Below are 22,494 nucleotides of genomic sequence, written 5' to 3' on the forward strand. Positions count from 1 at the left end.
CTCTTTTGGCCTCTGGTTCCAGTTGTGGGAAAGGAATCAACGATCCTGCAGGAGAAAGAGACACGAGGACTCCGGACTCCGCGCTACAAAGCCTTAAGTGTGGAGCTGGGCGGTGTCCCAGCCGCTGGGGTGACTGCTGGGGAGTGTTCTGGACACAGGGGAGGCGGAGCAGAGGAGGACTGGGTTTCAGAAGCTAAAGGAGCCTAGAGAGGCGCCTGCTGCGCTGTGTAGCCCAGGCGTGTGGTGCTTCTGGGACCACTTCTCCCCATCACTTGGCCTCCCCCGAGCAGACCAGCTGCTTACCCTACACCACCACTACTATTTCTAACTGCCTATGGGGTGCTGTGGGTTCATCTGTGTCTCCCCCTTCTTCTAGGGACCTCAATCCCAGGAGTCCTCAAGGATAACTGGTTCATTAGCAGAAAGGGAAATGGAGACTTAGCGAGGACATGGAGCTTGTCTCAGTTCCCCCAAAATGCCTGACATTCTTTTCCCCATTCTTTGCAGCTGCAGATGAAATGGCACTCCTAGGCTGCCCCACACCCAGCCACAGGTACCTCCACATACAACACAAACATCTGGGCCTACAGTGCCCACAGCAGCCTCCCAGCCATACCAGCATTCCCACACAGCCAGTCCTCACACACAGCCGGGGGCCTATCACCCCACAAATGGTTACAAACACACTCGGGAGATACAGGGACACATCATCTGCCCTCACACACAATAGCACAGAGGTGTGAAATGGCCGCACACATGTCATGAAGGGGAGGCTGCACACAGACCGCCTGCGCCCACACAGTTGATGTGCAAACATGCACTGGCTTCCATGCACACACAGCTCCCAAGTGTACAATGCCAAACATGTACTCCTGCACACAATCACAGGAATATCCTTTGGAACACACACTGGGACACCCCCATCTCTTATGCCAGAACACTGGGGCAATCTGATCAAAAAAGCAGTGGAAAGACAGTGGGGCTTGGGGCATTGCGGAAGGGAGGAATAGGGGGGCTATTCCACCAAAGCGGCAGAGGGCAGAGGCCTCCGGGGGCCCAAGAGTGTCCTTAGCTCCCCTGCCTCAGGCCCCCTGGCCACTTCAGTCAGAGCCATTCCAGGTGGCCTCTGTCTGTTTGGGATGCGCACCCCTCTGCTCATTTAAGAGGCTCAGTCAGTTGCCTCCAAACATTTCCAGCAGTTCTCCTGCCAGAAATCCTCTGGCTCCCAGCTAGAGTAGAAACGGAAGCAATTTAGAGTCATGTAAACTTGGATTCCAATACAGATTTTGCCCAATTTTATTTTTAGCTGTGTAATCTTGAGCAAGTTGCTTAAATTCCCCGAGACTTAGTTTTCGCACCCATAAAATGGGAATAATACAATCCCATGGAATCGTCTACTTCTCCAAGATCAGGATTAGTATTCCCATTTCACAGATGTGGAAGCTGAGGCTCAAAAGGGAGCTGATATTTGAACCCAGATCTCTCTGGCTCAGAGTTCACTATGGCTGGTGGCTCCCAGTGAACACATGGGGGAAGGATAGTGACTTTTCATTGTCTTGTGGGGAGTTGAAGGAAACCAGGAGAACATCCCATACTCCTGAAGCTCAGCCCTGCCCCCTCCTGCCCCCTGCCAGCTACTCAGCTGTGTCCTTTGGATCAGGACCCAGGCATCATCAGCTAGGGCTGGAAACCTGCTTGGGGGTGGGAGTAGGGGGAAGGGCTATGAGAAAGTGATGCCAAAAGCTTGCATTGAAAATCAAAGGAGACTTGGGGTGAGGGTCTGCCCCTCCCTGCACCCAAGTCTCCCCATTTGTATAATAGGCAGTACTTGAGAAGAATTTTGTTTTCATCTTTAGAACCAACTGACCTTCCCCCTTGCGGTCCCTTCTACTCCCCTCTGTCCAGTCCTCCTCAAGGGCCACTGTGTATCTGGCCTGTGCTAGCCACCTGGGCTGCAGACTCCTCTTCAGAGGGGATGAGGCCCCAAGCCCCTGGCTGCTGCCACTGTGGACGTGGGTGTGAATATATTTTTCTTCTCAATCAGCCCAGGCGATTCTGGTGATCTGATCGCCCAGACATGCTGGGGGCTTCCTGTCAGCTGGCTTCTCAGCCCCTGCCTGACTGCCATTGGCCAGGGGCACACCCCTTTCCCCCCACCCCCATCCCTGCACCAGCCCTGCCCAGGGAGGCACCCAGGCTGAAAGGACATGGAGGTGAGGGCGGACACAGTTCCGTTGGCCATGCTGACCTCTAGTGACCCCTCTGCCCACCTCAGCTTCCTTCCCTTAGGCCAAAGCCTTGGTGGAGATGGTGGGGGGCAGTCACCTGTTTCCAGGGGCGCTGGATGGGGGTGCAGGAGAACTGGTTGCAGTCCTGAGCCCCGTTACTAGTTTGCTGTGTGAGTCAGGTAGTTATTTTGCTTTGTCTGAGCCCCAGTCGCCCATCTATAAGTGAAGGGTTGAACCTCTAAGGGCCTTTTCAGCTCTAGAACCCGCACATGTTGGGGCTCCTGACCCAAGGATGCTGTGTGACCACAACCCCAGATGTCCCCCAGAAGCCTTCTCTGTCTTCCCTAAGCCCACTACCCATACTCGGACCTCAGCACTTTATGCCTCCCACAGCAACAAAGGCTGGTCCAGAGAAAGCCGAAACCAGCTAGTAAGGAGAAGGGTCAAGATCACCCACCCTGGGCAATGACTTTGCGGTGTGTGAAAGGGGGATGTGGCGGGGCCCTGCTCAGCTCACTGCTGTCGCTTCACCAAGGGAATCAAAAGAGAGTGACAGCTAGGTGCAGTGGCTCACGCCTGTAATCCCAGCACTTTGAGAGGCCGAGGTGGGTGGATCACTTGAGGTCAGGAGTTCAAGACCAGCCTGGACAACATGGTGAAACCCCATCTCTGCTAAAAATACAAAAATTAGCCAGGTGTGGTGGCAGGCACCTGTAATCCCAGCTACTTGGGAGGCTGAGGTAGGAGAATCACTTGAACCTGGGTAGCAGAGGTTGCAGTGAGCCAAGATGGTACCACTGCACTCTAACCTGGGTGACAGAGCAAGATTCCATCTCAAAAAAAAAAAAAAAAAAAAAAAAAAAAAAAAAAGAGTGACAGTGTTTTGCTCTGCTTTTGCTGTGTACAGAGTCTCTGTGGCATCATCCACAAGCACACGCCTCTCCCTCCCATGTCTGCAGGTTGGCTGGGGGCAGCTGGCATGGGCTGGACTCATGGATCCCAGGCTCCTGGTTGGATTTGGACCTGCTCCATAGATGACTCCTTCTAGCCTGGAACCAGCACTCCCTAGGCCATGCTCTTCTCACCACCAAGCCAACCTGTGCCATAGGATGAGCCATGAATGTGGATGAAGGAAGCCCACAGGTACTCTCCCTCTCCCGACCCCAGGCCGCCTGGCAGATGCTGGCTTCCCAGAATCTTTTTTTTTTTTTTTCCTGAGACAGAGTTTCACTGTTGTTGCCCAGGCTGGAGTGCAATGGCGCCGTCTCGCCTCACTGCAACCTCGGCCTTTTGGGTTCAAGCGATTCTTGTGTCTCAGCCTTCCAAGTAGCTGGGACTACAGGCGCCCACCATCACACCCAATTAATTTTTGTATTTTTAGTAGAGACGGGTTTCACCATGTTGGCCGGGCTGGTCTCGAACTCCTGACCTCAAGTGGTCCACCCACCTTGACCTCCCAAAGTGCTGGGATTGCAGGCGTGAGGCACTGTGCCTGGCCAGAACCATTTTTTGAGATCCCTCATCCTGGTTCTGGACACATCTTGAGGGAGGGCAGGGCAGGGCAGAGGCCGTCATCACCATTTCCCATTTCTCACTGGTTACAATGAGACTAAAGGGCCCTGCTTCCACCACCAGGGTGCTTTTAGAAAGGCCTTTCTGAGAAGACACATGAACAGGGGGGTCTCAGCAGAGCAGCCCAGCCCAGCTGTTTCTAGAGCGCCCTGTGAGGCCAGATCTTCCAGGCAAGGGTGGGGTGAGGGGACCAAATAGTAGCAGGCCTGTCATCAGAGCACCTGGGCCTGGCTGTCAGACTCACCTCCTCCACTTAACCCACCGAGGGACTCCAGGGAAGTCACTCAGCCTCTGGGATCCTTAGTTTCATCATCATCAGCATCTGGGATCCTTAGGAAAGCCACGAAACCACTCCTTCTCAATTTTACTGAGAAATAACATTGGAAGAAATTGTATTGATTGAACAAGCACCTACTGTGTGCCAGGCAGTTTCTGTGCCTATGCATGAGACAGGCATTGCTCTGCAGATGAGCACACTGGGCCAGGTCTGTCAGGTAATTCATGCAAGATCTCTCTGTCAGTGAGTGGGCCTGGCTGCAAACCCTGGGTCTGTGGGCTGCTGGAACCTCTGCCCACTACCCAGGGTAGGGTATGTCCTCCTCCTCCCCCTCAGTTACCTCAGGGGAGGTGTTGTTATTTTACAGGGCTCAGGGAGCAGGCCTGGGGCACCACAGAGAGACAGGAGGTGTCTTTCCTGGGTGCACGTAACAAAATGCCACCCGTCATGTCTACTGAGGGCGTCACGTCTGAAAGGCTGCTTTCAACTCTCAGTTGTTTAATCATGGTGGTGGCTGCTCAGGAGACAATGTTTGTGTTTCTCAGGCCTCTTGCAGCTCCAGGAGAGAAGACACCCAACCCCAACCAGCTTCAACACCAGAGAAACTGACTGGTTCCCGCAGGAGAAACTGGGGTAACTCGTGGCCCTACTGCACTCAGGAGAGCTCTGGGCTGGTGCTGGGGCCCTGGGCCCCTGGAGACGCTGTGCTGTCTCAAACTCACTTCTGCTTCTTCCTGCTGTCTTTGAACTCACCTGGGCCTCATTTCTCCCCATTGGGATGCAGCCACTAACAGCCCCAGTTAGAAATTCCAGTCAAATGAGACCTCTGTCTCCTAGGGCTTCTGAATCGGTCCCAGGGAAGGCGGCTGATTGGCTTTGTTTGAGTCCTGCGCTCTCCCTTTGATGCACATCTGTTATTGCCATGGGAAAGGGGCTCTGGGCATGGCCGGGTGCAGTGCCTGTCACCAGAAGAGGAGGCATAGGAGGCAGTGGGCCAAAGGGGCATTTGTGTCAGGATGGCAGTTTCTTCTACAGTTGGGCTTCTGCTTCTCTGATATGTGTACAAGTCAGCGTCTCTGCACCTGGGAGAAGAGGGGAGGCATTGTCTGAGTTTCACCCCATCACACACACACACACAGGGCCAGAGACCTACCATGCTCAGTGCCCCCACTGTACACATGTAGAAACTGATGCTGACAGAAGGGTCGTACATCACTTGGCTAGTGGTGCAGGAGACAGAAATCAGGTCTCCTGACATCCAGGCATAAGCCATGCAGTTATTTCTCACTGGTTCTGAAGCCTTTCTGAGCAGGCCAGTGAGGCAGCTTTTTAGTAGCACCAATTCCTCCCATCCCAGAACATAAAGACCCTTTGGAGTGTGACTCCATGCAAAGGTGAAGGCTCTGTCCCCACCCCTCCCCCTAGGCTGACCTCATGACTTGCTTGACTAGTAGATGTGGCCTGTATTCTGCTGCCCAGGACTTGGGGCCTTGCAGTTTCTGCCTTCATCCTGTTGGGGCCCAGCCCAGCTGCAAGGTCAGAAGCCCAGGCTGGGGCAGAGAGGCCTTTGCTGTATCGGCTGGCCCATCAGTCACATGCAGCCGCGCGAGCCAGCGCCACAAGGTCAGCAGAGCTGCTGGGCCAGCCCACAGAAGCAGGAGAGTCCACTATGGCTTTAAGCTACTAAATCTTGACAAGGTTTATTATGTAGCAATAGAGACAAGCAGCAGCCAGGCTTAAAGAGTGAAAAAGCTAAAAAAAAAAAAAAAAAAAGCAATTATTTGTCTAATGTCATTTCAGAATCTTAGAATCTTATAGTTGGGCCCCCACCTCTCATAACCCGAAGGTTCTGGCCACCAGAGCCCTGTAATGCCTCTGCTGATCTGGGGGCAGCATGTGGTCAGTGATGGCTCTGTCATCCGCTGCTGTGTCCCCAGTACTGCACCAGGGCTGGACAGTAATTCCTACAAAGTTGCCAAATGAATGCATGAATGTTATCCAGCCTCTGCTTGCATACCCCCAAGGATGGGAGCTCACTCCCTTCAGGATGGTGTCTTCCATTATGAATGGCTCTGTCTTGGAGAAGATCCTCCTCCGTCTAGAGCAGATCCTGTGATTCCCCCAGGGGTCCTGGCTGTCCTCCTGGGGTCCCCTCCTATATAGGATAGCCTTAGGCACATCACAATGGTCCCTAGCATCACAAAGCAGCACAACCTCACTTAATAACAAGTATTTTTAAGTACTTGTTATTTTATATATGTACAGTATTTTATATCTATGTCCCCGGACACAGATATCACCCTAAGGGAGGTGCTTCCACGTGGCCCTAAAACAAGCATGGGCTCTGCATCACACAGTTCGGGGTTGCAACTCAAAAGCAACCTCTGTTTGGCCTAGGAAAAGACACTTCATGTCTCTGATCCTCAGTTTTTTCACCCGAAAAATAGGAGGAGTGAAATTTACTGCCTGGGTTGCTGTGGGGCTTAAAGGGGAGATGATGTATGTAAAATGCTCAGCACGTAATCGGTCCTTGATAAAGGTTAGTTCCTTTTCTGCCAGGTACATAAACAGTTCCAGATGGGGAGCTCATCTGTACTTAGCATTCATGTCTATATAAATAATGTGCAGGTGGGAGAGGAATTGTCAGGTGACTGGGGAAGCGGGAGGGCGTTCCCAGCAGGGGAACAGTGTAAGCAAAGACAAGAAGGAGAAGTTTGCTCTCAGAGAAGGGTAAGTGGGTGGTTCGGTGCTGGTGGCAGGAAGACCAACAGGAGGGAGAATAATGGGAGAGGAAGCCAGGCCCATGCCATGGGGGGCCTTCAGTGCTGGGCTAGGGAGCTTGGGCTTTGCCAAGGGAGACATGGAGGAGGTCTGAAGAGGGAAGGGGTAAGGTCAGGTTTGGGATTCAAGTCTGGGGCAGGTCTGGGATTGGATGGGGAGGTGAGGGGAGATGGAGCTCCTGGAAGCCTATGAGGGGAAAGTTGGGGTAGCAGCAGGAATGACTTGGGCTAGTGGATGGGAGGGACAGCCTGGCCACTGAGGCAGCAGCTGAGCCACCTGCATGGGCACACCTGTGGTGGGAAGCAGGGCCCTTGGTCATCTGGTCTAGCGCCTCTGCTCTGCATCTTCAGTGCCAAGCCCTGTTGGGAAGAGCACTTTTTCTGTCCTTTTCAATCTAGGAACAGACCTGAGAGGGAGAAGACCTGGGCTAGATCTGTAGCCAGAAGGATGCTGGGCAGACCAGAGGGGAACTGACTTACCTGTCTGTCTGGTGGGGATTCAGAGAAGTCCCTCTCAAGGTCCGCTTGCTCATTTTATTAACCATCCCAGACCTCAAGCTGAGGTTTCCAGTTTTCTAAGCCCTGCCACAGTTATGGGTGGGCTCCTTTGAGCCTCGCCACTGGCTTGAGAGGGAGGCTGGGCAGAGGTGATTAGCTCTGTTGTTAAGATGGGGAGACCTAGGCCCAGAGAGGGCAAGTGACTTACCCAAGATCACACAGCAAGTGCATGGCAGAGCTACCCTGGAACCCAGTTCTCCTGCCTGTCACTCACATCCTAGTCCCTTTCCATGGCACGGAGGGACAGGCAGGACGTTCTCACTTACCTGCTCTGGGTGAAGAGTGAGGAGAGCCAGAGAGAGGTTGACAGCCATCAGCAGACAACACTTAACCCAAACTGACAATTTAATTGTGAAAATGTGGACGAGCTATAGTTATATGCAAGGAAATCCAGACAGTCTGGGCCACTGGGGAGCCTCGGCCATTGTCAGGGAAACGGGAGAGGATTGTGGATGATGTCACTAGACTCCAAGCCGAGGCTGAGGTATGGGGGTGGGCTCTCCATCCACCTCTTTGGGGCTGTAGGCTCTCATCCTCACGTTTAACCCCTTCTCTTACAGATGGGAAAACGAGAGCTCCAGGGGGAGGCGGTGACTTGCCCAAGGTCACACAGGGAGTCAGTGCCTGAGCTATCCTTGTTCAGGGCGCCATGTTGATTCACCTAGCCAGTCTGCAGGCCCTTGAGGACAGGCTGGGTCACAGTCACCTGAGTCCTCAAGCCCAGCACAGGGCCTTGAGAAGGGCAGATGCTCAACTCTGTGGTAAGAGCTGCTCCATCCCTTTTAAAAAAACAGGGAGTGTGGGAGGTGACACTGTTGACTTTCTAGCAGCCTTAGATGAGCAGGAATCCTGAGCAGGCATGCAGAGCTGTCACTGGTTCAGGGATCATCGAGCTCAGAGATGGCAGGTCACCAGGCCAAGGTCAACCAGAAGGTTGGGGCAGTGCTGGGCTGACCCTGAGTTCAGGACTCCTAGGGGTCAAGTCACCTCTCATGCCACACAGATAGGACATATTCTATAATCCTTACCTGGGAGGAGTCATCTCTCTCACTGCCATTCCCCTTAACCCTGGTGCAGGGGTCTGGGCCTAGACAAGCTCCCACTGTCTGAAGCATTTTCGCAGAATCCCCAGGTTCTGACTTGAAGCTAAACATCGACCCACCCAAAGCATCAATAACAATGACAATGACCAACCTGAGCACAACCCCTACTATGCACTAGGCTCTGGGATATCACTGCATTGCCCTTATCTCAAATATCTACAACTCTATAGGCTGGGATTATTGTTTTCACTTTGAAGTCTGGAAAAATGAGGCTCTGGGAGGTCCCTTGCACACCTGCACACAGCCAGAAAGTGAAGAAGCTGGGTCTTGAACCCCAGGCCACTCTGCATCCAAACACCATGACTGCCTTTTCCTCTGGCTAACGGATCATTCCCACAATGGCCTGAGTGCTTAGGGGAGGGGGCAGCTGAGTTTTTGCCTGCCCAACCTCTCTTTCACTTCTAATGATAACAACACCCCTCCCTGCCATCCCCCAACTTTATGAAGTTCTGCTGGGGTTCTCAGGCACAGAACCCAGTCCCCTGATAGAAGGCCTGGCCTTGTGGAGAATTCTATCTTCCTAGCCACATAATTGGTCCAGGAAGAGTATATGACCCAACTGGACCAAATAGAGCTATTTCCCTGTGATGTATGAATGGGTTCTGGAAGAAAGGAGTCAGCCCCACCTTGGAATGCAAGTTCCAAAGGCGTGATCCCCAGAGCTTCCTACCCTGTATTCCCTGCCATATGAGGAAGACAAGGACAATGAAGAAGGAAAAGAAGAAACAGGTAGTGGGGTGGAGATGGGGTGCCATTTGAGTCCCCGAGCCTGTCCTTCCTAATTTTGGGGCCAGTGAATCCATGTTTCCTTAGGATCATCAGAATAGGGTCTCTATCTACTCTCTGGCAATTAGAGCAATCCTATTTCCACTGCAATGTGTTGAGTCCTATGCTGTTGTTACAGGGAGTACAAAATTAATAAAGGTTCCTGTTCTCTAAGACTTAACAGTCTAGTCAGGGAACAGCGGGGTGGCAATAGGCAACAGGTTCTAGACCCTGCTCTGTCTCAGACAGGCTGTGTGATCCTTCCCCTCTCTGGGCTATAGTTTCCCCATCTTTAGCATGGAGGTGTGTTGAAGCAGGAGAGGGAGAACATTGGGCTCAGTGTTCTGCAACATTCTCTCCAGATCCACACAAGTACCTTTAAAAAAAATCCTGATATTTGCAAACTATGCATCTGACAAAGGTCTAATGTCCAGAAGCTATAAGAAACTCAAACAGATCAACAAGCAAAAAACAACTCCATTTAAAAATGAGCAAAAGGCTGGGTATGGTGGCTTATGCCTCTAATCCCAGCACTTTGAGAGGCCAAGGTAGGAGATATCACTTGAGCTGAGGAGTTTGAGATCAGCCTGGGCAACGTGGTGAGACCTCATCTCAATTTTTAAAAAGTAATAATTAAAACAATTTTTAAGTTAAAAAAATGAGCAAAAGACATGAACAGACGCTTCTTAAAAGAAGACATACATGTGGCCAAAAAGGAACGAAAAATGTTCAACATCACTAATCATTAGAGAAATGCAAAACAAAACCACAATAAGATACCGTCTCATACCAGTCAGAATGGCTATTATTAAAAAGTCAAAAACAATAGATGTTGGTGAGGTTGTGGAGAAAAGAGTATGTGTATGCACCCCTGGTGAGAATGTGAACTAGTTCAGCCACTGTGGAAAGCAGTCTAGAGATGTCTCAAAAAACTTAAATAGAACTACCATTTGACCCAGCAATCCCATTATTGGTTACATACCCAGATGAATATAAATTATTCTACCATAAAGACACAGGCACACGTATGTTTATTGCAGCCCTATTCACAATAGCAAAGATACGGAATCAATCTAGATGCTCATCAACAGTGGACTGGATAAAGGAAATGTGGTACATATACACCATGGAATACTATGCAGCTATAAAAAATGAGATCATGGCCTTTGCAGCAACATGGATGGAACTGGAGGCCATAATCCTACGTGAATTAATGCAGAAACAGGAAACTAAATACTGCACGTTCTCACTTTTAGGTGGGAGCTAAACATTGAGTACACATGGACACGAAGAGAACAATAGACATGGGGGCCTATCTGAAGGTGGATTGGGGAAGGAGGGTAAGGACTAATATTACGCTGATTACCTGGGTGACAAAATTATCTATACACCAAACTCCCATAACATGCAATTTACCCATGTAACAAACCTGTACATGTACCGCTTGAACCTATAAGTTGGAAAGGAAAAATATTTGAGATACAACTTCTATACCACACATTCACCCTGTTACAGCGTATCGTTCAGTGGTTTTTAGTATATTTACAAAGTTGCACAACCATCACTACTTTCTAATTTCAGAACATTTTCATCCATCACCCCAAAAATCAATCCCATACCCATTAGCAGTCATTTTTCATTCCACCCACCACTCCAGCCCCTAGAAACTGCTAATTCTTTTTGTCTCTATGGATTTTCCTATTCTGGACAGTTCAAGTTCATTTTCACGTTTATCTATGTTGTAGCATGCATCAAACTCCTTCATTTCCTCTTATGGTTGGTTAATATTTTATTGTATGGATATACCACATTTTGTTGACTTGTTCATCAGTTGAGGGACATTTGGGTTGTTTCTACTTTTTGGCTATTACAAATAATGCTTCTATGAACATGCACGTGCCAAGTGTTTGTATGAAATACATGCTTTCAGCTCTCTTGTATATGTACCTAGGGATGGAACCGCTGGATCATATGGTAACTATATGACTTTAAGGGAACTGTCAAGCTGTTCTCTGTAGTGGCTATATATATATATTTTTTTTTTTGAGATGGAGTTTCACTCTTGTTGCCCAGGCTGCAATGGCACAATCTCGGCTCACTGCAACTTCTGCCTCCTGGGTTCAAGCGATTCTCCTGCCTCAGCCTCCCAAGTAGTTGGGATTACAGGTGCCTCTACAATGCCTGGCTAAATTTTTTTGTTTTTTGTTTTGTTTTTTGTTTTTGTTTTGAGACAGAGTCTCACTCTGTTGCCCAGACTGGAGTGCAATGGTGCAATCTCGACTCACTGCAACATCCAACTCCCGGGTTTGAGCAATTCTCCTACCTCAGCCTCCCGAGTAGCTGGGATTACAGGCACCTGCCACTACGCCCAGCTAAATTTTTTTGTATTTTTAGTAGAGACTGGGTTTCACCATGTTGGCCAGACTGGTCTCAAACCCCTGATCTCACGTGATCTGCCTACCTTGGCCTCCCAAAGTGCTGGGATTACAGGTATGAGCCACTGCACCTGGCCCAATTTGTTGTATTTTTAGTAGAGACGGGGGTTTCACCATGTTGGCCAGGCTGGTCTCGAACCCCTGACCTTTCGTGATCCACCTGCCTCAGCCTCCCAAAGTGCTGGGATTACAGGCATGAGCCACTGTGCCCAGCTGTGGCTGTCCTATTTTACATTATGAGAGTTCCAATTTTTGCACGTTCTTGACAACACTTGTTAATTTGGTATTTTTTATTATAACCATCCTGGTAAGTGTGAATGGCATATCACATGGTGGTTTTGATTTGCATTTCCCCAGTGACTAATGGTGTGGAGTATCTTTTTAAGTGCTTATTGGCTATTTGTATATCTTCTTTGGAGAAATTCCTGTTCAAATATTTTGCCCACTTAAAAATTAAGTTATTTCATGTGCAAGTATTTCCTCCCATTCTGTGGGTTGTTCACTTTCTTGATAATATCCTTTGAAACACAACATTTTTAATTTTGATGATGTTCAATTTCTCTATTTTTTCATTCAGTTGCTTGTACTTTTGGCACCATGTAGAAAAAGCCATTGTCTACTTCAACGTCACAAGGATTTACATCTATGTTCTCTCGTAAGGATTTTCTAGTTTTAGCTGGAACAGCATCACTTGTTAAAAAAAAAAAAAAAAAAAAAAAAAAACCCAAACACCTATTATTTCTCCACTAGATGTCTTGGCACTCTTGTCAATAATCAATTGACCAGGCTAGGCATGGTCACAATACATCACACAGTAATCCCAGCAATTTGGGAGGCCAAGATGAGAAGATTGCTTGAGATTAGGGGGTCTGAAACCAGCCTGGGCAACATAATGAGACCCCTGTCTCTACAAAATTTTAAAAAAGAAAATTAGCTGAACGTGGTGGTGTGCACCTGTGGTTCCGGCCACTAGGGAGACTGAGGCAGGAGGATCACTTGAGCCCAGGAGATTGACATTGCAGCGAGCGGTGATCGTGCCATTGCATCCAGCCTGGGCAACAGAACAAGACCCTGCTTCTTTAAAGAAAAATAAAAGTCAATGGCCATAGATGTATGGGTTTATTGACACAATTGCTTGTTAAGTGACATCTAGGAAGTAAGTTACAGTAGGGTCCGTGTAGTCAACACCATGTAAGGGGTGTGGCAGAGGGAAGAGGATGAATGAGAAATTTGGAGTCCTGCAGACCTTTGTTTCCATTCCAGATCCACTGTAACCCAGACAACCTGTTTCATTTTGCCTTTTAAGAAGTGACACAATATATCACACAGAACACATTCTCATAAAAAACACAAACATCAGAATGTCCCTGAGCCTCAGTTTCCTCCTCTGTCATGTCTAAGCCCCAGAGCTGGTGTGAGGCCTAGGCTTGGGGGCGGGGGACAGCGGGGAGAAGAAGGGTATTCCAGATGGGGTCAGGGGCACTGGTGAGAGCTGGAGGCTGGAAAGTGCAGGGATGTGACGTGGGGACACAGTGAGGAGCCTGCAGGCCAGGGGTGGTGTTGACAGGTTGCCTCTCCTGTCCTGCATGTGGTGAAAAAACAAGACTCTGGCACCTGAGTCACAGCTCAGAAGACACCTGGAGAGCCTCATAGTATAGTCAGGCCCTCCAGGTATGAGCCTCCCTCACCCCCGTGGCGGGGTGGCCGTGAGCATGCTGCAGGGATGCTGTTGGTGATGTCAAGTCCAGGGCCGGGAGGTAGTTAGGGGCCAGCTGGGGGCTTCTGTTTCTTGTTTTGTGTGTGAGTGAGTGAGATGTGCAGGTCAAGGAGAAGATAGTGCCTGAGGAAGGTAAGAGGAAGCCTGTTTGTTGGGCACCTCCTGTTTGCCAGAAGGCACTTTGTGGACTTCATCTCAGCTTCCAACCACCCAGAGAAACAGGAGTTATGAGGTTCATTCCCATTCCACATGACAGGAGCCTGAGTCAGATGGGAGGACACATTTGCCCAGGCTCACCCAGCCAGCAGGTGACAGGGCTGGGATTTGAACCCAGTTCCATCTGTCCTGAAGCACATGCTTTTCTATAATGCCAAGTTACCCTAGAGAAGAGCGAGAAAGAGGAGGGGGTGAGGTACAGGGAGGCCCAGCAGAGGGACGGTCACACAGAGGACAATCAAGAGAGGCAGAAATGAAAAACAAGAGTGGAAAGAGCGTGAGGCCCTGGCCTGGCCGAGGCCTGGAACAGGTCCTCAGGGAGCAGCCGAGGGCGGGGACGGCCGGAAGCCGGCTCACCGAACCTGGAGCCAAGAACCATGCTTGGCCTGAGACATGGTGGAAAAGCTCTCACCTCAAGATACTAGTAGGGGAAACTGGCGTAGGGGAGAGCAGGGTCTGCCTGGGAAGAGGACAGCAGGGTCGGATGGCCAGGAGCTGCCAAGCAGGCCCATTATCTGGCTCAAGTAACCGCTGCGGCTGCCGGGCTGGCAGGCCCTTGCTGCTGGCCGTGCAGAGCGGCAGGCCCAGAGGCCAGGATGCAGGCAGCAATGACCAGGCCTTCCTGGAATGCGGGTTGTTCTTAGGACAAACCTCTTCACGTGGCCTGCAAGTAGGGTGGCTGTATAGTTTACTGTTTCATCTGGGACAAGTAAAAGTGTGAGGGGACAACAGGCGTATATGGGTATGTATGGGCCTAACTTCTAAGGTCCTGCTTGGCCAGGCCTGGCTTGTTTCTGGGGCAGCCTCTAGGCTCTCTGCCCTCTGCCTTCACTGCCAGGCCTCAGCCGACCCTTGGGGCCTCCACATTATCTGGAATACCTGTCTGTGTCATCTCCACACCTCTCCATACCCCTTCATCGTTCCTACAACACCCTCAAAGCTCCTCCAGCAGAGCCAGTGTTCTCTCAAGCTATTCATGACACTGTGAGCTTTCCCTTTGTGGCACTGATCGCAATAATGAAATAAATTCTTAATTGTGTGCTTGATTGTTTCAAAGTCTGTCTCACTCCCTAAGGGCAGACTGGGTCTGGCTTGTCCACTGCTGCATCCTGCTCACCCAGCCCAAAGGCCCTGAAGCACACACGAATAAACCAACCCCCAGGCCCCATGCACTGCCACAGAGGTGTGTGCCCACCCTGGGAACTTTTTGCTTTTCTTTTTCTTTTTTCTTTTTTTTTGAGATGGAGTCTCGCTCTGTTGCCCAGGCTAGAGTACACTGGCATGATCTCGGCTCACTGCCACCTCTGCCACCCTAGTTCCTAGGGTGCAGCAACTCTAGAGGCAGCAACTCTCCTGCCTCAGCCTCCCGAGTAGCTGGGATTACAGGTGCCTACCACCACGCCTGACTAATTTTTGTATTTTTAGTAGAGACAGGGTTTCACCATGTCGCCCAGGCTGGTCTTGAACTCCTGACCTCAGGTGATCTGCCCGCCTTGGCCTCCCAAAGTGCTGGGATTACAAGCGTGAGCCATCGTGCCTGGCCCACCCTGGTATTTTTGTTTTGTTTTGTTTTTTCCTATACAAAGAAAGGAAAGGAAGGAGCTAGCCCTAAAAAAACAAAAAAACCTCTTGGGCACAATTCATACTTCTGATTTCTTCCACAGACATTGAGCCTCTTCAGGAAGGGACTGTACTCCCTTCTCTTCCCCAGCCTAGCTGTGGACCTGAATTAAGCTTAGGCTGAGCTTGATGAGTGACTGCAACATTGAATATCACCATGGTGGGTCACAGAAAGTCAGAACAGGAAGGAACCCTAGAGGTCATGAGATATGCAAGTGCTGAATCCAGACCCTGGAGTGTTGTAGGCACACAAAAAATTAATGTTCCTTCCTTTACAGGTCATCTTATCCAACCACCATCTTTTTCTTTAAGTTTTTTAAGTGTACAATTCACTTTAGCATATTCACAAAGTTGTGCAATCATCTTACTACCAAATCCCAGAACATTGTCATCACCACATAGGAAACCACATACCTAGTAGCAGTTATGTCCCCCTGTCCCCTTCCCTCAACCCCTGGCAACCACCGATTATCCCATTTTAAAAACAGAGAAACTGAGGCCCAGGGAGGGGCAGTGCCTTATTAATGTCACATCGCCAATGGCAGAGCCAGGCTAGAGCCCGGGCCTCCTGACGCCCCACCTGCTACGGTGAGGCCACAGGTCTGAGTTCTCTCTGGCACCCTCAGCATACTCTGGGGCCTGACATGCAAGAGGGGGTGGGCAAAGGCCTCTCCCGGGTAAGAAGTGACCGTACCATCTGTAACTGTGCCCTTAAAGACCAGAGCATGCCGTTCCCAGAATGGAGCCGAGGGTTGTGAGGAGCAGGAGACACATGGAGGGAACATTTCTACCCTGTGCCTTGCTTCTACAAAGCCAGCGTTCTTCCAGGGCTGGGAACACCCTTCCCCCAGGTGACCCAGGGCTTCCTCCTCACCTCTCCAGCATCCTCTCAAAGGCCCCCTTCTCAGTGAGGCCTGCCCTGACCACCCTGTTTAAAACTGCCAACAGGCTGGGTGGAGAGGCTCATACCTGTAATTCCAGCACTTTGGGAGGCCGAGATAGGAGGATTGCTTGAGCCCAGAAGGTTGAGGCTGCTGTGAGCCATGATCGCAGCACTGCACCCTAGCCTGGGTGATGGAGAGAGATCCTGTCTCGAAAAAAAAAACAAAACCCAAATCCTAAAAAGCAAAAATCACTGCAAATAGACCCTGTGCCTCCCCACTGGCACTCTCTATCCCCCCACCCCCACCCATGGTGGTTTCCTTCATAGTGCGTCCTGCATTCTTTCCTTCTCTACCTGGTGATTGTCTTCCCCACCACGGCAGCTCCATGCAGGCAGAGGTTTTGTCTGCTTTGCTTTCTGCTCTACCCCAGCTCCTAGAATAGTGCCTGCTATATAGAAGGTGTTTTGTAAACACTGAATGGATGGATGGATGGATGGATGGATGGATGGATGGATGGATGGATGGGATGGCTATCGTTGCATTTGATTCTTACCAGCAATGATCAGGGGAACAGCTATCATGCCTGTTTTTTAGATGGCAAGATGAGGTCCGTCTGGGAGCTAGAGGCAGGCTATGGTCTCCCTTGACCTTGGTCCTGTCAGGGGAACCTGGAGCAAGAGCAAGGTGGGCATGAGGAAGCAGGGGCTAGGCTTCCAGGTTCTACCATTGATTTTAGGGCCCAGAAACCAGAGCCACTTTCAGAATCCAGCCTTTACTTCTTCCTGCAGTAATTCAGCAGCTTTCACTTTCCATGCCTTAGCCAAAATGGAAAAAGAAAGGAAGAAAAAAGGCAGTGCTAGTTTTTCAAATGGACTTAGCTCTGTGAGCTCCAACGTGGAAACTGCTGTCCATGATGTCACGGGCCCCGAGGCCTCTGGGCAGCGTTACTGACACTTTATATGGCAGGCTGGGCACAGGGTCCCCACTCCTGTTTCTAGAGCTCTGTAAGCACTACGGGCAGATGGTGGCTCCATCGACAAGCCTGGGCCCAGATCTCCAGAGCCAGGATGGAGCCAGGCACTGGGCAGGCAGGGGGCAGGCTGATAGCCCAGTGGAGCACCTCGCTCTATTGTCCAAAGGTCTTCGACATCCACCACTCGCAGGGTCTGTGGCAGACCACAGGGCGAGCACTCTGGTCTGTGTCTTTCCGTGGGGAGCAGAGGGTCAGAGTAGTGTGGTGCTCTGCCCACGGTCACATACACAGTCCGGGAGTGAGGGACTTTGTGTTGAACCCTGTCCTCTGATTCTAAATTCTATGGTTTGCTAGAGAGGAGAAGGCATGGCTCTTGCCCAAGGGAAGCTGGCAGTCTGAGAAAGGCTGTAAGGAAGCCACTTGATCAAGTCTAAGTCTTCATTTTACAGTTGAAGACACCAAGGCTCAGAAAGGAGCAGGGACTGGTCCAAGGTCACACAGCCAATCCACAGCCCAGACAGTGCTGGACGCAGTCTCTAGATTCCTGGCTGGGAGTATTTTCTACAAGATCCTGCACTTAAACAGTTCCATTTGGCAGAAGCTCTGCGGTTCCGGAAGAGACTCCAGGCCTTTCCAGAATCCGGTCTAAGGCTGTCTTCCAGGATCTGCTGTCAAGGCGTACTCCTTAGGGAGTAGCTGTTGGCAAATGGAGGAGAGATATTGATTATGTCTGGGGTTGCGGGGAGGGTGGTTTGGGGAGGTGGGGGGGATGGGGAAGAGCAGTGGAAGTTTCTCTGAAAAACGAAAAGTGTATTTGTTTTGACTTTTGCTTATCTGTATGTTATAATTCTTCTATGGTTATATAATCAACATTTCATATTTGAAAGGGATAAACTGTTTAATTAGGCAGGGTCTGGGCATCCAGGATTGTCTCAGCTCTGACAGGCTGTGTGAATTTGGTGAGATCCCCCCGTCTCTCTGGGCCTTTCTTAGAAATGCCGGTGATGTTGTCCTGTGAGGGGTAAATGAATCACAGGGCTCCCTGGCTCAGGAAACAGCCATCCGGCCTATTCATGATGTTAACCTGTGTAAAGAAAGAATGCAGCAACCAAGTCATGAGGTCCTGAGAAAAGCCAAGGTTCAGAGAAGCCCACCGCGGCCGTGTGTAGGTCCAGTGCTGTCTGGAAGGTCAGGGAGATTGTCTGAGACCCATGCCTGTCCCAGTCCCCACAGAGAGCCCCCTGCATGGGTGGAGACCATTCTTCAGGCTTCACCAAGGTCTGCATGAAGCACCTCTTGACTAGCATTCCTTGTCCCTTTTCCTCAGACCCCAGAGCCCTGGCTCCCAGGAGGGAAGGAGACTGAGGAGGGGACAAGAGCATTCCTGTCAGTAGAAAGGCAGAGTGCCCAGTGTCAGTGCTAAGTGTTGTGAGGAGGCATCATCTTGAGTGACACGGTTAGGGCCAGCCTGTCAGACCTCTCTAGGTGTCTGGAGAAAGGTCAATGTCAGAAGCTGCCAGGTGAGGGCCGGACTCCAGGCTGAGACCTGCCGCCCAGTGAAAGGGCTAAATTATTTCAATACATGTGCAGTGCGTGGCACAGCGCCTGGCATAAAAGCAGTGGACAATAAAAACTGCTCAGCGAAAGTGAACTGTGCCCTAACAGGACAGCAGGGTGGAGGCATGAGTGCAGAGAGGGAGAAGAACTGGATCCTGGCCCATCTGCCCGGCGGGCCCGTCTTCGGAAGGCAGGCTCGGCTCGCACCCACTTTCTTGCCTCTGACCCACACCACAATCTCTGTCACTCATGGGCACTGAGGGAGCACCTAGCTTCCTGTTCTGAGCCGTGATGTCACTTTCTGGTCTTCCCCTGATCTCTAGGCCTGAGGAATCCATGGCTTCCCACCCCTGAATTATCCCCAGCTCCCGCCACCCATCCCTCGCTTCCCACCAACAGTGGGCTGGACCTCCAAGGCCAGGAATTAGAGGTCAGGTTGGGATCCCTGAATGTCAGGGCTGGAAGACTTCCAGTGAGTGCCTTGCTTGCCCCTCCTCCAGGGATATACATGTCAGGGAACTGAGGCCCAAAGAGGAAGCTGCCCCTTTGCACAGCCAGTGAGTCTGTGGCTGTTTCTCCAGCCTCGTCTGCTCTCTGGGGGCCCCCAGAGCCTCTGGGAGACCATACGTCCCCCCACCCCCTCACGGCTACACCTCACCTGGTCTTTGCTCTGCGGCTCTGTCTGGGAGAATTCTCGCCAAGCAGGGTCAGCCCCTGGGGAGCAGGCCGCTAATGAGCTTCAGATGCCGGGGCCAGACTCAGTCTTGCAGCAGGCGGATGCTCAGATGCTTTGGCTGATTGAGGATGTCTGGCCAGTGGATATGGCTCAGAGAGGACACCTGCCCTCCCTTCACAGGTTACCCCACTCCTGACTTGCACTAGGCACAGCAGGTGCCAGTGTTTAACCCCCCAAACCCCAGCTAGGGCAGCTGTTTCAAGTTCTGGAAAAGGACAGACAAACTGGAGGACAAATGCATTTCCATCACTTGGGAACTTAGTTCTTCTTCTCCCAGGACTTTTCTGGGTCCTAAGCTGGTGTTTCCATGTTTCCACCAAGGTGGCAGCAGGAAGGGGGAAGAGAGAGGGACAAGCTGCTTTCTGATACCCAATCATGCACGCTCTGGGCTGGGCACAAACGTCATCTTCTCCAACCCTCACAGGAACCCCACAAAGTGAGAACTGTCACCAAGCCCTTGACAGGAGGAAACGGAGGCTCAGAGAGGGGAGATGATTTGCTCAAGGTTACACAGCCCCTGAGTGGCCAAAACCAGGGTTCCAGCCCACGTCTGTCAGAGCCCACACTCCACCTGCAACACGCTGGGATGTTTCTAGAAGACCAGAATGGTATATTGTGATCTCCAAGCTTTGTGAATGGTGAGGGCCTGTGGCCACATGGGTTTCAGACACTCAGGCTGCTTCTGCAGCTGACTCACTCCCTGATCTTGACAAGGCAGCAGATTTCACATCTACAAAACAGGGATCATCATCGCAAGTTCAGGTGAGGTAATGCTAACTGCCATCATCACATTCTCAACCATGCCCAGAACACATTCTGGGAGCCAGACTCACCGCTGGAGGCTTTTTGTCGGGGAGTTTTAAAAACCATAGATTCCAAAGCTCTGTTGCCTACTAGCTGTGTGACCCTGGCCAAGTTACTGTGCCTCTCTGTGCCTGCATTTCCTCATCTCAGGAAATAAATGAAGATAATATTAGTTCCTATCTCAGAGTTGGTGAGGAGTTAGGTGTGTTATAAAGGGATTAGAAGGATACCTGGCACAGGTGGCGCATCTAGCACATGTGTTAGCTAATACTGGGCTCAACCTTGTGAGACACGTGTTATTTTCCCCAAAGCAGCAATGTGGAAACTGAAGTCATGCAGCACAGTGATTCTCCAACTGAGTGTGCACAGTCATCTGGAGAGTTTGTTAAAACCCTGAGGGCTGGGCCCACCCCAGAGTTTCTGGAGCAGTAAGTCTGGGTTGGGGCCTGAGAATGTGCATTTCTAGCATGATCCAGGTCACGCTGATGCTGCTGGTGTGGGGCCCACACTCAGAGACCCACTGCTCTGGTGGGCCTGAGTATGGCTCCTGGTATGCGGGGGCCAGCTAGTTGCACACGTGATCCAGTGAGTGAGCAGGTGAGTGGGCGCACAGAAAAGAAAGGATGTTGGACTAGTGATCCTTCATGGCTCGCTCTCTCCTCTCTCAGCACCGAGGGTTGTGGCTCGTCCCCTTCACATCTTCTTTGAACCTGAATTGGGAAGATCCGCACCACACTGTCCCCCACACCCCATGGCAGAGGGCAGCGTGCCTGCTGTGGCCATAGGCTGCATAAAGGGGCCTGTGTGCCGGCTGCTCACCTCCCACTGTGTGCCCAGTGGTTTTCTATTTCAGTTGCTGTAAAAATATCACCTTTGATCTCAGCTTGTGGCTCTTAAAAAAAAAGAAGAAACCACCAACAGGCTGGGTTTTCATTCTCCCCTGGCCCCACCCTGCTCTCACCTTAGCTCCCAGCTCTTTCCCCTCCTTCCATTCCACCCCACTTACCCTCTTCTCTTTGCATCCCTGGATCCAGGGCACCTTGGGAATCCGTGGGCCCTTCTCTCTCTGTGTGTCACCCCTTGCCCCCGTGCGGGGCTGCCTGCAGGAAGAACAGTATAAATAAGGGTGTGTGTGGAGGAAGACCACCCTCTCCCCTCCTCCCTGTCTCCCTGCCCCTTCCCCTCTGCTCCAAGGTCCCCTGCTTGGCCAGGTCCAGGCTTCTTCTCCAGCGCTGTCAAGCACATGGTACCCATCATAGCCCTGCATCTGTGGAGGCTTGGGTCCTCCCAGAGTAGAAAGAGAAGAGCGAGGTGTGGGGCCCACACTCAGAGACCCACTGCTCTGGTGGGCCTGAGTATGGCTCCTGGTATGCGGGGGCCAGCTAGTCCCACACATGATCCGGTGAGTGAGCAGGTGAGTGGGCGCACAGAACAGAAAGGATGTTGGACTAGTGATCCTTCATCCTTCATCCTACTAACCCATCTAGTAGATGATTAGATCACATCATCTACTCAGGGATCCCTCAGCAGCCCAGAGATGCCTGGAGGAGTGGTCTTCAGGCCTGATGGTTCCAATATCCCACCTCCTGGCTCAGCAGGCAGACAGACAACCCCCTCTCCTTGACCCCAAGCCCCCTGCCCACCCCCCAACACACACACCTGTTTCCTTTCAGTAAACTCTGGGGAGAGGCACATGCAGCCCCCCTGCTCCCCTAGGGTGGTCCTGCATACTCTGGCCTCTGTGACCTGACATTCTTTTTTTTTCTTTTCTTTCTTTTTTTTTTTTTTTTGAGGCAGGGTCTTACTCTGTCACCCAGGCTGGCTGGAGTGCAGCAGCGCGATCTCTGCCTCCCAGGTTCAAGCGATTCTCATGCTTCAGCCTCCCAAGTAGCTGGGATTACAGGCATGCCATCACACCTGGCTAATTTTGTAGTTTTAGTAGAGATGGGGTTTTGCCATATTGGCCAGGCTGGTCTTGAACTCCTGACCTCAAGTGATCTGCCCGCCTTGGCGTCCCAAAGTGCCGGGATTGCAGGCGTGAGCCACCCTGTGCCTCGCCTCCCTGACATTCTTGAGCCTACTTGCTCCACACAGGCCTCTTAGCCACAGCCCTTCTGGTTGGAAAGTCACCTTCTCACTTACGGGAGCCCTTCCTGCCCTGCCACTCCCCTGTCCAGTGAGGTCCTCTCCAAGGGTCCCAGTGCTGGCAGAGGGACCAGAGAATCCCACCACTTCCCTAAGAAGTTTCTGGGCTGACAGGCATTTTGTG

General features: G+C 51.2%; 1 long non-coding RNA gene across 1 annotated transcript in view; it reads right to left on the reverse strand.

Moving 5' to 3' along the window:
* Positions 1–18,030: 18,030 nt before the first annotated feature.
* The window catches only part of LOC111540696, a 7,217-nt gene continuing 2,753 nt past the window's right edge, over positions 18,031–22,494 (reverse strand). The window contains exons 2-4 of the long non-coding RNA XR_002731057.1: positions 21,232–21,325; positions 19,344–20,935; positions 18,031–18,212 (exon numbers count right to left, since the gene is read on the reverse strand). This is a non-coding gene — a long non-coding RNA (uncharacterized LOC111540696). The remainder of the gene's footprint in view (positions 18,213–19,343; positions 20,936–21,231; positions 21,326–22,494) is intronic.

The sequence above is a fragment of the Piliocolobus tephrosceles genome, chromosome 13, assembly GCF_002776525.5.
Source record: "Piliocolobus tephrosceles isolate RC106 chromosome 13, ASM277652v3, whole genome shotgun sequence".
Classification (NCBI taxonomy): domain Eukaryota; kingdom Metazoa; phylum Chordata; class Mammalia; order Primates; family Cercopithecidae; genus Piliocolobus; species Piliocolobus tephrosceles.